At 39.7% G+C, this 15,377-nt stretch overlaps 2 long non-coding RNA genes and 1 pseudogene across 3 annotated transcripts in view; 1 reads left to right on the top strand and 2 right to left on the bottom strand.

Moving 5' to 3' along the window:
• Nucleotides 1-15,377, bottom strand: part of LOC132155939 (uncharacterized) — a 316,158-nt gene that overhangs the window by 192,157 nt on the left and 108,624 nt on the right. The gene's annotated exons all lie outside the window — the stretch shown is intronic.
• Nucleotides 9,063-10,811, top strand: LOC132155581 (serine/threonine-protein kinase pim-2-like; annotated as a pseudogene).
• LOC132155582 (uncharacterized) lies at nucleotides 13,591-15,364 on the bottom strand. The gene is made up of 4 exons (XR_009437289.1): nucleotides 15,244-15,364; nucleotides 14,176-14,374; nucleotides 13,919-14,081; nucleotides 13,591-13,681 (listed from the first exon to the last, which is right to left on the bottom strand). It is a non-coding gene; the product is annotated as an uncharacterized LOC132155582 (long non-coding RNA).

Consider the following 15,377-nt stretch of genomic DNA (forward strand, 5'->3'; position numbering starts at 1 on the left):
GTGAGGAGATGATGAAGAGAAAAGAAGTGTTTTCCCTTCATGAGTGAGACGTGGGCTGTGCAAAAAGTACTATGCATGAGATTAGGCTGAATGATTCGCGTCCTTTCAGAGAAAGATCTAGACGTCTCGCCCCAGCTGATTGGGAGGATGTGAGGCAGCATCTACAAGAACTTAAAAGTGCTGGCATCGTTTCAGAGTCCCGAAGCCCCTACGCTTCACCCATTGTAGTGGTGCGTAAAAAGTCAGGGAAGGTCAGAATGTGTGTGGACTATCGGACGCTCAACCAACGGACCATACCAGAACAATATACCGTACCACGAATTGAAGATGCTCTTCAAAGTCTTTCTGGGAGTAAGTGGTTTACTGTTTTAGATCTGAGGAGTGGATATTATCAAATACCAATGAGTGACGCTGACAAGGAAAAGACTGCATTCATCTGCCCTTTGGGTTTTTATGAATTTGAGCGTATGCCCCAGGGTATCTGTGGAGCACCTGCCACTTTCCAGAGGGTCATGGAGAAAACTGTAGGAGACATGAACTTCTTGGAGGTGCTTGTGTACTTAGATGACCTAATTGTTTTGGGGCGGACTCTTGAAGAGCACCAACAGCGGCTGTTGAAGGTTCTGGATAGGTTGAGGGATGAAGGGCTGAAGATCTCCCTTGATAAATGTCAATTCGGCAGGACATCTGTGAACTATGTGGGCCATATCGTTTCACAGGATGGAATATCTACTGACCCTTCAAAGATTGAGGCTGTTATATCCTGGCCCAAACCACAAACAGTGACAGCGCTTCGAGCGTTTTTGGGATTCTGTGGATATTATCGCCGCTTCGTGAAGGACTTCTCAAAGTTGTGTCGGCCCCTAAATGAACTGCTGCAGGGGTACCCATCCTCTAAAAAGAAACATAACAACTCACCTGTTTGTAATGCCCAGCCGTGCTACAAAGTCTCTGAATCTTTTGGCTCCCGATGGACTGCTCAGTGTGACACTGCCTTTCAAACACTCAAAAATTGTCTGACCCAAGCGCCAGTGCTAGCCTTTGCTGATGTACAAAAGCCTTACGTCTTGCATGTGGACGCAAGTCTGGATGGACTTGGAGGGGTGTTGTATCAGGAGCATGATAAAGGTCTCCGCCCGGTTGCTTTCATCAGTCGAAGTCTTTCTCCTTCAGAGCGAAATTATCCTGCGCACAAACTGGAATTTTTAGCTCTGAAGTGGGCAATTGTGGACCGACTGCATGACTATCTTTACGGTGTCCAGTTTGAGGTTAGAACTGACAACAACCCTCTAACCTATATCCTTAAGTCAGCAAAACTTGATGCGACTGGTCATCGTTGGTTGTCAGCCCTCACCACCTACAACTTCAGTCTGAAATACAGGCCAGGCCGAAAGAACGTCGACGCTGATGCCTTGTCCAGACGTCCACATACTCACCCAAGTGTTGATGATGAGTGGCAGGAAATTCCAGCGGCGGGTGTCCGAGCTCTTTGTCAGGAAATGTCTGTGGAGAGAAGAGCAGGTTGTGTATCTTATCCATGTGTTGTGCAACAGATAGGGGCCCATATGTCTGCTGTTCCTAAGGCTTATTGTCAAGCTACTGCATTAGTTGCTGATCACTTACCTGAGCTTAGTCCAAGTCAGCTCCAAGCTGCCCAAAGAAATGATGCATGCCTGGGAGAGGTGTGGGAAGCTGTCTGTCATAAGAAACCTGCAAGTAATGTCCATCAAAATCAACCTTAGATGAAGTTGCTGAAACGAGAATGGGAGAAGTTGTCAATAGATAATGGCTTGTTGTACAGAACCATTAGGCTGAGTGACCAAAGAGTAAAGCGACAGCTTGTTCTTCCCAAGCAGTACCACAGCATGGTGTTGAAATCTTTGCATGACGAAATAGGACATCTAGGCTTTGATAAGTCTTACAGTCTGGTCCGTGACCGATTTTATTGGCCACACATGAAGCGTGACGTTGAGGCCTACTGTAAAACATGTGACCGCTGCATAAAGAGGAAAACGTTGCCTCAGAGAGCTGCTCCTTTGTCCCACATGCAGAGTTCAGGGCCTATGGATCTTGTATGCATTGATTTTCTTACCATCGAAGCAGATTCTCGCAATGTGTGTAATGTTTTGGTGGTCACGGACCATTGCACCCGTTATGCGCAAGCTTTTCCCACTAGGGACCAAAAAGCATCTACTGTGGCAAAGACTCTTTGGGAAAAGTATTTAATCCATTATGGCCTTCCATCTCGAATACACTCAGACCAGGGCAGGGATTTTGAGAGCCGGTTGGTGTCTGACATGTTGACAATGCTGAATGTGAAGAAGTCAAGAACCTCACCTTATCATCCGCAAGGTGATCCTCAGCCGGAGAGGTTCAACCGGACCTTGTTGGACATGCTGGGTACCCTTGAGCCTAGTCAGAAGTGCCAGTGGAGTCAGCATATAGCTCATCTTGTCCATGCATACAATTGTACTGTCAACGAGGCCACTGGTTTCTCACCATATTTTCTTATGTTCGGCAGGGAGGCCAGATTACCCGTTGATGTATGCTTTGGAGTTTCCCCTGACCATACCTCGCCTGTGTCATATTTGAAGTATGTGGCCAAAATGAAGCAGGAATTACAGGCAGCTCATCAGTTAGCTCAAGCTACGGCTCAAAAGATGAATCAGAGTAACAAAGAGCGGTATGATCAGAAAGTCCGTTACCATAGTCTGAATGCTGGAGACAGAGTTCTAATTCGAAACCTTGGCCTAAAGGGAAAACAAAAGCTTGCAGACAGGTGGAGTGCTAATCCTTATGAAGTGGAGAGTCAATTATCTGGCATTCCTGTGTATCGTTTGAAGCCTGTTGATGGTAAGGGGCCAGTCAAAGTCCTGCATCGAAATCATATCCTGCCTTTGGGACAGGCAGTCAGGCTACGTACACAGACAGACATCATGCCTACTCCATCACCTAGAGCTTTGAGGCGTAGGAGAGCAAAGGAGAAGCAGAAAACTGCTGACTTAGAAAACTCTCCTCTTGTAGTTGATTCCATTCCAAGAGAACGCCATTCTTCTGATTCAGAGTCTGAGTTCGGGTTTTATGTTGAGGATGTGACAGATATTCCTCCAATGGCAGAGATCCAGATTGAAACCCCTGTACGAGATGTAGAATGCTCAGAGTCTTGTGATTCTCAAAGTAGTTCCGAAGTACTTATAGCTCCATGTCAAAGTGAAACTTCTGCTGTTCAGCATGAGCCTGATGTTGAAAGGGTTGATGTGACTGACGATGTTATGGCTGTAGGTCATGACAATGCTATTGCAGACTACAGCTACTACAGCTACCTCCGGTAGTACAAAGGTCCTGTAGGGAGAGGAAGCTTAATACCCGATTTACATATGACACATTAGGAGAGCCACATATTGAGACTGTTGCATCCAAGCGATGTAGTGTTAATGTAGCAGCTACCAATGCTTTGTATTTTTCTAGTGGCTACAAAAGTTCACATGCTTGGTGGTGCAATGCAGATGCATTATGCAATGTGTGTAAAAATATGCCCACACTTGTACCAATTAGTCTTAGCCCTGTCTAAAAAAAAACATGGTCACTCCTTAGATGGTGTGGGTGTTTTGTATGACCAGCATGGGGGCATACTGGACTTTTGGTGGGGGGAGTGTGTAGGGACCCCTTAAAATATGCCTTAAAAATACACCTTATTTTGAAAATTACAGAGTATTAAAATATATACTTTTGATATTTTTGTTTTTGTTTATTTGATAATGTGATGTAACAAAATGTACCAACATTCTTTGGTTCTTTATCATTTGTACTGTTTTCCTTTATTCAAATGAGGTGTTCTGTTGAACTGAGGTGTATTAACGTTGACCAATCAGCATTGAGCTTGTTTAAAAGTTTACGGACGCAAGTTGCGTTAAGTTACGTTATAGAGACAACATGGCGAGATTGCAGCACATGTCCTCATGTTACTGAAAGTGAGCGTCATTATTGGAGACTTCATTACTTATAGTGCAGGCCCAAAGTGACAGATAGAACTTTCATCGTCTCGATTGTGTTTGTTTCAAGTGTTATTTTTATTTTATTTTACTGTAGTATAATTTCAACCCATTCTGCCGTTGGGTTGCGTCATATGCCTGTTGCATTAAGTGTGAGATATTGCGACGAAGAAATTTGCATCAAGGACGGTAACTGAATCATCTGTGTTACAAGAAGCACTTCCAGACGAATCGTAATAGTGTCTGGGGGACGAGATTCATCGCGAGCTGCTTTGTCGTTGCGGTTGGATTGGACTTTCACCCCACTGCGTGACTGTGTGAGTGTTCTGTTCGCGGCTTGTGCTGTAAGTGATCCCTTTTCACTGCTTCGTCATTTCCCTGGATGGAATGTAAGTGAATTCGTTTCGACAAATTCTCTGGATGTACTGAGTTTTACTTGAATTCATTTCCCTTGAAAGTGCACCAACGATTGGGCCCCAACGGCTAGCCAAAACAGTGTGTGTTTTTTTTTCCATAAGAGACCGTGACGAAACTAATCTATTGTGTTGTTACTGAGTAAATTTTGTGTTAATTCTGTGAAGTGTGTAAATCGATTCAAAGGAGTAATTGTGAGTTTTCAATAATTATCCGGTATATTTTATTTGATTTATTTTTCTCACTTAAAATAAGAAGGGAGAGTGTATATTGTTTTTGAGGGTGATCATTTAGAATACTCAGAGATTAAGGCTATTGAGTACCTAAAGGGTGTAAGGAGTGAAAAACTTTTATACAACTGAACAAAACAGATTGTTTACATTTCTTATTTTATGCTTTGAAACACCAGTTGTATATTTATTTTAATTTTATTTGTTTTTCTTCCAACAAAAAGTGTTTCATATTAATTTTTAAATAATAAATCATTGTTATTCTTTTTCCCTTATTTGGAATTTCTGTATTGATTTATTATTTCAATTAAATTGGGGGAAAACTAACAGGAATTTAAAATTCTGGGGAAGTAAATTATAAGTAAATTCATTTTTGCTTTATTATTCCCTGGTGGAGGCACCGTACGCTTATTATTAGTTTGAGAAGAGGGAAAAAAACTCCGGCCAATTCAACATTCAACTGCCGGGAATCCAGGGTTTTCTTGATTAGGGAAATTTCAAATTAAATTAGTTGAGAAAAGGGTTACATTATTATGTATTTTTTTTTCTATTTCCCTCTGTCACATTCATGGTAATTACTTTTTTCCGGTACTTTTTAACATATTTTTAACTCAATTTGAACGCAGAACTGTTTATCTGCGCTGATAGACTATTTGATATTAATTTGGATCATCATATAGTTTACATTTGTGAACGCACCTTTTCTGCGATGTCGCGCGTCTTACAGACTGCAATTTTAATCGCAACTTCATTGGGCTATTAATCCTTTCAATTTCACTAAATTGGTCAGCTCCCTACAGCATCAGGTGTTTTATTAATGGTGAGTATAATTATCCAAACCAGTCGTCTGTTACGATGTCTCTGTAACAAAAGCAGTTGCATGAATACTAAAGTTTGAAACAAAAAATGAAACCATCAACAGAAATACTGACCATGTATTACCCTCCATGTTTAAAACTACGAGCGCAGCTGTTTAGAGCAGGGGTTTTCAAACTGTGGGTCGCGACCCACTTGTGGGTCACAGAATGGAACAAGGTGGGTCACACAAAGTCACTTGGCTGCAGCTAAATTTGCGTTTCAATAAAAACACACACACACACTCACACAGTTCAGTCTAGGGCTGCACGAATGTGACGAGTGGGGCGGGGCCGAGAGCCGTGGAGTGATTGGGAAATGAGCGACACCTGCAACACTCACCGGTCTCGAGAACCCCGGAGGAGATAGGAAGTATACAAAAGAGGAGCGACGACAGTGAAGGACGAGAGAGGCCACTGGGTGGCGTCTGTACTTCCCGGTCAGAGAGCACCTGTCCATCAAAAGCTCACTATCCAATCAGAGTAGATCACTGTTAACACCACCCCCATGAGATGTTTGTGTCAAAACACCAAACGAAAAACTGCGAAACGTAAGCGAAATCTGTAGCAATGAATTCAGAATCCACGATTAGCGAAAACGAATCTTTGAAAAACATTAACAAAGAATGAAGCATATTTGAAGAGCCTGTTAAATTTGTGCGACTGAGTTAATTTTTTTTCATTTTCATAGTGTTTTTCTTCTTTTGTAATGGCATATTTTTGATAGTTTCTGAAAAAGTTACGTTCAGTTTTATAAAGTTTCGTTCATTATTATTGAAACAAATGTAATTCCATAAGCAGGGCACAAATGCAGGATTAATTGTAACACTACAAGATTTAAACATTTCCACGTAACAAAATGTACAAAAGTTTGCAATATTTCCTTGATGTATCATCTCTGTTTAGAAAAAAATTTGCCAAAGTTCAGAAGTCTTTTGAAGATATTGCTGAACATTTATTTAACCATCACAAAAATAAATATATTTTTTTTATTATTATTTAAAATGAGACACATCTGTTTATTATAATTTTTTACCAATTTCACAATTATTTTAATCTCAAAACTGTGTTAGATAGCTCTGCTTTGCTTCTCATGCTTTTCTAAATAAGTGTTGGATTGTGCTCCGTTCTCGCCGACACAAACGGAAGATCATGAATGTATTTTCTGCAACAAAACACAGCAGCGCAGATTACAGTTCACTAGAGTGAGCCTGCTTCACGTTTTTATGGACACTACATATTTTAACGTCTGTAAACAAAAATTAAAACTGAAATATTAGTAGTGAAAATTTTTTATTTTTATTAAATACTTAATTTCTGTCATCAAACTTTTAAGATTAGGCTTAAAGTAGTGTCAATCGTTTTCTTATTTTTTTTTATATATATATATTTTGGTGGGTCGTGAAATAGATTACACTTGTCTAGGTGGGTCGTAGAATGGAAAAGTTTGGGAACCACTGGTTTAGAGGTTAATGAAGTCACAGAATTTACCGGTATTTTGGAATGGATGTGTGAATGGTGCTTTTCCGGAAAAAAGACGGAATGTTGTTGACTGTGTGAACAGCGCATTTTTGAATTTACTGGTAAAGTCGTTCCGGTAATTTTACGGCAATTTACTAGTATTACTGTGTGAAAGAGGCTATTGACTCAACCGATTCGTTCAGAACATGGAATTATTCAGGAATGAATCGGCTGTTTTCCGTGAGGTGCGCTGTGGTTCAGCCTAAAATGTAAGTGACCTAATATTATTGTAATTGCTTATTGAACTGTTTATTGTTCTATTAAACAGTCGTAATGGTGAAAACGTTGTGTGATGTTGCATAACTAACTGTATTTTAAATATAAAAACTTTTCATATAGATTTGTTACCTCAGCATGCTTAAATTAATGTTACTTGTCTGGTGTTAATGAAGCGTTAATGTCGAGCCTCAGAGACGAGTCTATGTGCGGGGATCAAACCCCGGATGGCACCGGCCCAATTTAAACCCGGGTTACCACTGTTTACGAGAATACAAGAGGCCTTCTGTTATCTTCTGTATCTTTATGGCTTTAAGGTGTCATAAAATTGATAAGATTGCTATATTTACAACCCGCGATGTACACGATACAACAAATTGTCGTTAGCATTGAACATCATTGGATATGAATGTTATCGTTTGAAAGAACCAGATGACGTATATATATTTTTTTCTTTTTTGTATTCCATTCCGCGCGGGAATTTATGACGTCACAATTCGCCCATGAAGGTATATAAAGGCGTAAAAATCACTTGCTCATTTTGTGCTTCGGAGTCTTGGGAGTAACATATTTGGTAGCGACTGTTAGCGACTGACAAAAGGTGTTATAATGGGACTGCTTTCAAGACTAAAAGAAGCGACTGGTTTGGAGTGTGTACGAGAACCCTGTGTACACCCCAAAGACTCCCTCATCATGACGGAGAACCATCAACCGGCGCCGGTTGGTGCTCTTGAGAGCGATGGAGGGAGATCGATGAAGAGCTTCTGGAAGTGGGCCGCTCTTCACTTTCCTTCACGCAGAAAGGGAACATATGACCTGGCCAAAGCCGAGGAGAAATACGGGACAGAGGCGGAAACACAGTGGAGAGATAGCGATGGTACACTCACATCAAAAACTGATCAATCACTAAATATTCAGTCACAGGAATTTCTGTTATTCCCCCTTATCATTATTATAAAATAAATCATCACACCTTATCTTGCACCCTCTTGTAATTATCACACCAAACATTTTAGAGTAACAGGAAACATATTATTCTTTTTTTTTTTTTAAAGAGTTTAAATTGTAGGATATAAATTCAATTCAGACCTACTCCTAAATCAAGAACAGAATAATTTGAGTATGCAATATTACACTCTTTTTATTTATTTAATTGATATTATAGATCCAGCTCCTGAAGACCTCATTGCTGCTGAGGAACAGCAGAAACACAGCGTCCTGGACAAGAGTAAGATTCATAAATATATGAGAATTATTATTATTTTATTATAAATACTTTTGTACAGAATCAAAATTACATGTAAAATTGTATTTCATATTTACCTCAATTGTTTGTCTGTTAATAGACCAGAGTGAACTCCGTGTACATCCAAAAGACGGCCCCATCTCATCAGAGAGCCGTCATCCTCATCCGTCTGAGATTGATGGAGGAAGAGAGCAGGAAGGGATAGAGGAGAAGAAGAAGAGCTTCTGGAAGTGGCCTGCTCTTCACTTTCCTTGCAGTGGAGCTGGAACATATGATCTGGCCGAAGTGGAAGAGAAATACTGGACAGAGGCGGGAACGCACTGGAGAGATAGCGATGGTACAATCACAAAAATATGTCATGATGATGCAAATATTGATAAATGACCGATTCTTCAATTACAGAAACTTCTCTTATAAAACACTGCTAACATTATCACACCAAACATTTTCGAGTGACAGTAAAAAAAAAGGTAAACTTTACTCTTTTTTTAGGATATTAATTCAAAACTTGTGCTAAATCTGTTAATAGACCAGAGTGTACACGAACACTGCGTACAACCCAAAGACTCCCCTACCAGGTCTGAAGAGACGCCTGTTAGTGCTGTTGAGAACGATGGAGGGAGAACGGAGGCAGGGAGAGAGGAAGTCCTCCTCACTACTGAGGAACAGCTCGTGCAGGACATCCTGGACAAGGGTAAGAAGAAGAAATCTGTGAGAATTAGAAAATGTTATTAGAAACTGTTATATAGACAGTGTAATATAAAATTGCATTTCATACTCATCATAATTGTTTGTGTGATAACAGGCCACATTCGCAAGCAATATAAAATCGGCCGCATGCTTGGTGAAGGAGGATGTGGCAGTGTTTATGAAGGGACTCGCTGCGAGGATGGACTTAAGGTACACAATTTGATCTGTTTAGGATTTATGACTAGAGTTATATCAACTATCTGCACGTGATAATTATTAGTTCTTTGTTTTGTTGATTAGGTGGCTGTGAAATGTTCAGAGAAGACGCCAGACATGTCATATATCAGAGTGGTGAGTAGACTGCACTCTCTGTTTCATTGTCTCTTATTCACTGTTTTCAGTTAATCACACCCTATATTAATTTTAACCACAGTCTACAATTGAGCGTTACTAGGCATTATTTGTGAATAATTTGGGAAACCACCTCCATCTAAGCATCATGTTTTCTTTCTGTTAGCCTGGTCATCCCAAACGTCTGCCAATGGAGATTGGCCTGATGCTCATGGCCAACAATGGCCCCAGCGTTTCCCAGATCATTAAGCTGCTCAACTGGGAGGATGACACAGATCACTACGTGATAGTCATGGAGCGACCAGTGCCTTGCGTGGATTTGTTTACTTATGTGGATGATGAAGAAATGCTTGACGAGGGGATTGCAAGAAATATTATGCGGCAGATCATTGATGCCGCTAAAACTTGATGTGATCGTGGCATCTTCCATCGTGATATAAAACTGGAGAACATCTTGGTGAACCAGGACACCATGGAGGTCAAATTAATTGACTTCGGGTGCGGCGCAGTCATGAAGAAATCTGCCTTTAATGGTATGTGTTATGAAGTGCTTTATTAATTATCTCACAGATACACATCTTATCAGCACTCAACATGCTGTGATAATTAATTAAACATCAGACATCTTTCCTGCAGGCACGAAAGAGTACTGTCCACCTGAGTTCAACTTGAAGGGCAGGTACAAAGCAAAGCCAACCACAGTGTGGACACTAGGGTTCATCTTGTTTGAAATGCTGTGCGGGGAATGTCCTACATCCTACGACCAACACAAGATCACTGTGAACCTCTGGACCAGACCTGGCTTGTCAAAAGGTGAGATCTTCATCAAACAATGAACTCCAGATCATACAAAAAGGACCAATACCTTCAAAGAGAGCAGGTGTAAAGTATACGTTTATAATCAAACATCTCTCTTTTTTTTCTCTTCACAGAATGCTGCCAGATGATTTGTGATTGTCTGCAGCCTGATCCACAGAGGAGACTCAGTCTGGACAAGATGCATCTCCACGACTGGTTTAAGGTACTAAGACTAAGACTAGTTAAGCTTTTTGTTGGTTTAGTTTGATCATCAGTCGCCATGAACTTAAGATAATTTTTCTGCAAAAGTGAAGTATTTAGACAAATAATGCCGATTTATCTTTTGTTTCAGGTCACAGAGTAAAACACAACCTCAGAAAACAACTCCTGTCATGGCCAGCCTGTTGTTTTCTGTCTTCAGTCAGCTTTGCGTCTGGTGGACTGACAAGAGTGGCCTTTCCATCAGTCCACTCTGGCCTTAGCGTATTGCAGGCCCTTGCCTTGACTTAAAACAATCTGGCTGTATTGCTTGCTTGGGGATCTGTAAATAATAATTCATTGTTTATTTGGATTTGTTTATTTATTATAAGGAAGTTCGTAAGAACATTTCTAAGGAATTTTGTAAGAAAATGATTTTGGAAGAAAATTTGTGAGGAAAATATAATAAAATTATATATTTATATTGTTTGTGAATGCTTAATTCATTAATGATGAATATAATCATATATATAATCATTATCTACAATATACATATTAGAAACATTCATCTTAAAAAAAAAAAAAAAAAAATATATATATATATATATATATATATATATATATAGTTATTTTAATCACACTTTCCGATGTTTAACAAATTACTTAAAAAATTACACACATGCGCAGTATCATCAGTTCATTGGTTCTCAAATCGGACGCATCCGAAAGAAACGGTTTTCGGTTCAGTGTACTGGTGATCCAAAAACCGATTAGTGATGGGAAGTTCGATTCTTTTCCGCGAACCGGTTCTTTCGGACGGTTCGATTCAATAAACCGGTTGAAAAAAACGGCTCACCGGTTCTTTTACGCTCGACGTAATGACGTCATTGGCGATGACGTAATGACGTCACGCATATCAAACATTAAAATATATAAAGTCAGTAATCATAACTTTAGTCAGTTAAAAACCTCATAATCATGAAAAGTTTACAATTAAGTTTTGCAACAACGCACCCAAATACAGTAACAGCAATAATGTGCATATGAGGATTTAAGTCTTGAAGATATAAAGTAAATAAATTAGGTGTCATCAGCGCAGAAACCACTATACATAAACCATTGCGATGTATTTGTTATTAAATGAACTTACGTTTCACCAGATTGCCCCTTCATTCAAGCCCTCGGTTTACCCGCGCTCATAACATTAGCACAGAATCAGTTCAGAATCAAATACCAAAAGAATCAGTTCGGTTCAGACGCGCTGTGAGTCAGTCGGCTTCACGCTGATTCACGCATGCGCAGTATCATCAGCTCCTCTGTTCTCAAAATGGACACGTCCGAAAGAAACGGTTTTGGTTCAGTGTACTGATGATCCGAAAACCGATGCAACCGGTTCTTGACTCGAGAACGAGAATCACTCTAACCGGCACGTGCTGCAGTTCAGTATAATCAGCTGCTCTACTCGTGTTCATGTTCTGTTTACTACAAACTCAATTTGTGAATGTGTCATCATTAACTATAAATACAGTACACATATTTCATTAATCATCACTTATTCCTATTAAACATAGAGTCTTTAGAGTTCCTAATTATTGTCCAACTTCCCTGAAACCCCCTCTGGCCTATTCATAATCTACAATATACAGATTAGAAACATTCATCTTAAAAAAAATAAAAATAAAAATAATAATAATAAAAATGTATATAGATCTTTTATACACGGGTTTCTTGTATACAAACAATACCGGATGCGCGCGCATCCAGGAGGCAGAAAACCGTTATGCCGAGTTCAGTAAAAGAACATTGTAATTAACGTAGATTTCGCATTGTATGTAATTTCTTGTTGACTCAATAATAAATTGCAATTTCAGAGTTGGATCTGTTTGTTTGTTTCATATTAATATATTATTAATATAACATTATGTAAAAGTCCAACTGTAAAAAAAACCATGCTTCCCCCTCGGCACGTTGAACATCTGACACCCAGCACTGGCTCGGTTGGTACAATTGACAACGCAACAACTCCTTGGCATTTTGACTAGCGACAACACCACCACCTAAACCATTTACTCCGGTACGAAGAGCGCGGGTCTTTTGCCTCTTGGTTGCGTGTGCAAGCAGTGATGACGTCGCCGAGAAATCCATGTATCACACTTTCCGAAATACTTTACACGCATGCGCAGTAGCATCAGTTCATCGGTTCTCAAATCGGACGCGTCCGAAAGAAACGGTTTTCGTTCAGTGTACTGGTGATCCGAAAACCGATGCAAGCGGTTTTTGACTCGAGAACGAGAATCATCTCATCGGTTCTCAAATCGGACGCGTCCGACAGAAACGATTCTCAGTTCAGTGTACTAGTGATCCGAAAACCGATGCAACCGGCTCTTGACTCGAGAACGAGAACTGCTCCAGCAGTGGGCGTGTTCGTTCGTCATCTGGCTCGGCTCAGTGTTCATCTTCAGTTCGGTCTACACAGCAGTTCAGTCAGTGTACTGTTTGAGTACATGAATTACTCCGGGATATTGGTTTGTTTGAACTCAGAGGGAGTGTCAGCCACATTAAAAAAGTTAACAGCTTAAGTCATTTGTGGATTAATGCGTATTGGAGACGCGAACCATTTAAAACGATTCAGTTCGATTTGGTGAACTGGTTCAAAAAGATCCGGTTACATCGAATGATTCGTTCGCGAACCGGATATCACAAACTGCTTTGTTTTGAACTCTCTCTCACAACAGACACAGAAGAGAAGACAATGATGAATAAAGTCGTAGTTTTTACACTTTTTGGACCAAAATGTATTTTCGATGCTTCAAAATATTCCAACTGACCCTCTGATGTCACATGGACTACTTTGATGATGTTTTTCTTAATTTTCTGGACATGGACAGTATACCGTACACACAGCTTCAATGGAGGGACTGAGAGCTCTCGGACTAAATCTAAAATATCTTAAACTGTGTCCCGAAGATGAACGGAGGTCTTACGGGTTTGGAACGATATGAGGGTGAGTTATTAATAACATAATTTTGATTTTTCGATGAACTAACCCTTTAATTAGACTTGCTTCACACTCAGTCAACTGTTCATGGCTCACCTCAACTTCAAACAGCAAACCCGGGTCCTCCTTAAACAGTGCAGGCAAGAGCAGAATAGCTGCTTCCAACTGTAGTCCTTTAAACAAAACAAGAATTAGGTTAACATAACATGGTGGATGCTTTTATCTAATAAGTTTTCTTTGTTTTTTTGTTTTTCTAATTACTAAGACAGTAATTATTACTACCTTTAATAAACTAGAAATTTGTCTTTATTATTATACAAGACAGATACATGCAGGAATGTATTAACACCGGCAGATATGGGTGTCAGTCAGTGATGCACAGAAAATCTAAGCAGTGCAGATTTAATTACCTTTTTTCAGTCTGTCATCTTCACAGTCATCAACCACACACCTGAACTTCTCCATCAGGGGACTCCGTGAAACTTGAAGGACTTTAGATGCCATTACCGAGAGCTGAGAGAGAATATGTTGGTCCACATCAATGTTGGTACGGTCTCTCATACCCCAAAGGAGCTTATGTCAAGATGAAGGCAAAGTAGAAAAGACATATACAACTCATAACTCATTAGTCATAAATAAGGAGGCAATTATACAGTACTGTACTTACCATTTTGGCCAGTCTGAAACATGGAAACTCAGAGATAATCTCCTCCGTGCTGTGGTTAGACACAAAAATTTATCTGGTAGATTTTTATCAGCGCCATCCTTTCTTTAAGAAGCTCTAAGTTTGGTCTAAGGTTCTCTGTTTCCTCCTTTATTACTCGGAGATGTTCCCTGATGCTTCGTTCATCTTCTCCTGCATCAACCTATTGGGATAGTTAAATTGTTACAAACTCTCAAACTACAACATTGGGACCAGCAACTTTAAAAATATGAGGAAAAAAGGACTAACGGTCAGTCCTACCCGTGAAGTCTGTCATAACTTGAAGAAAGAGAGAAAATAACAAAAACTAATTACAACAATAGGATGAATGTAAGCCTATAGAGTAACTTATAGACCTATCTACACCAGCCCAGTGATGACAAACATTAATAATTTAAATATTTTGTGCATGTTGACAGTATTTTATGATTTGACACGGACATTTGAACCTTATTGGAACATTGGGATAGTTGGTTGACATTAAAGTCTGAATGTGTATCCCTCAAAATTATTATTTGTTTTCCACTGAAGAAATAAAGACATGGAAAACCTGTATGTCATCGGGGTTAGTAAATTATAACGTTAAGTACATTTTCATTTTGAGGTGAACTAACTTAATCCTTTAAATGTACACTAACAGGCGAGACACTAACGCTAACGTTACATGTAAAGACTACACAGTATCTATGGTAACGATCCAGCTAGCTATAAAGCCCGTCACTGGGGGAATTATATGGGCATAGAATTAGACCATATTAAACGGTAGTGTTTATAACATTATATCTGGAGAAAGTCAAGAAAAGAACGACCCCAGTTAACTTACAGTTCAGTGTTTGTGAAACAACATATTTATTAGCCAAAACACGGTTGGTCAGGCTCCTCAGTCAGCGAACATTAGATTGATACTAAACTTAGCATTAATGTCACAAAACACGGTAAAACTTTTGCAAAATACAATGAAAAGTTTCCCCCGAGAAAGTAACTTAAACGTTAATTGTATATTTCAGTCGCAGTATGCGCTATGACACTCACCTCGAAAGATATCTTCTGTCTCTTTTTAGAAATGTGTTCGTCACGTTCGTCGTCGTCCTGGTTTTGATTGACGTCGAGTCCAACGGTCCAGTTTTTCTAGAGTGTTCTTTGAGAAATGCGGCCGGCCTCGCTCA

Source organism: Carassius carassius, chromosome 13 (assembly GCF_963082965.1).
Source record: "Carassius carassius chromosome 13, fCarCar2.1, whole genome shotgun sequence".
Lineage (NCBI taxonomy): Eukaryota > Metazoa > Chordata > Actinopteri > Cypriniformes > Cyprinidae > Carassius > Carassius carassius.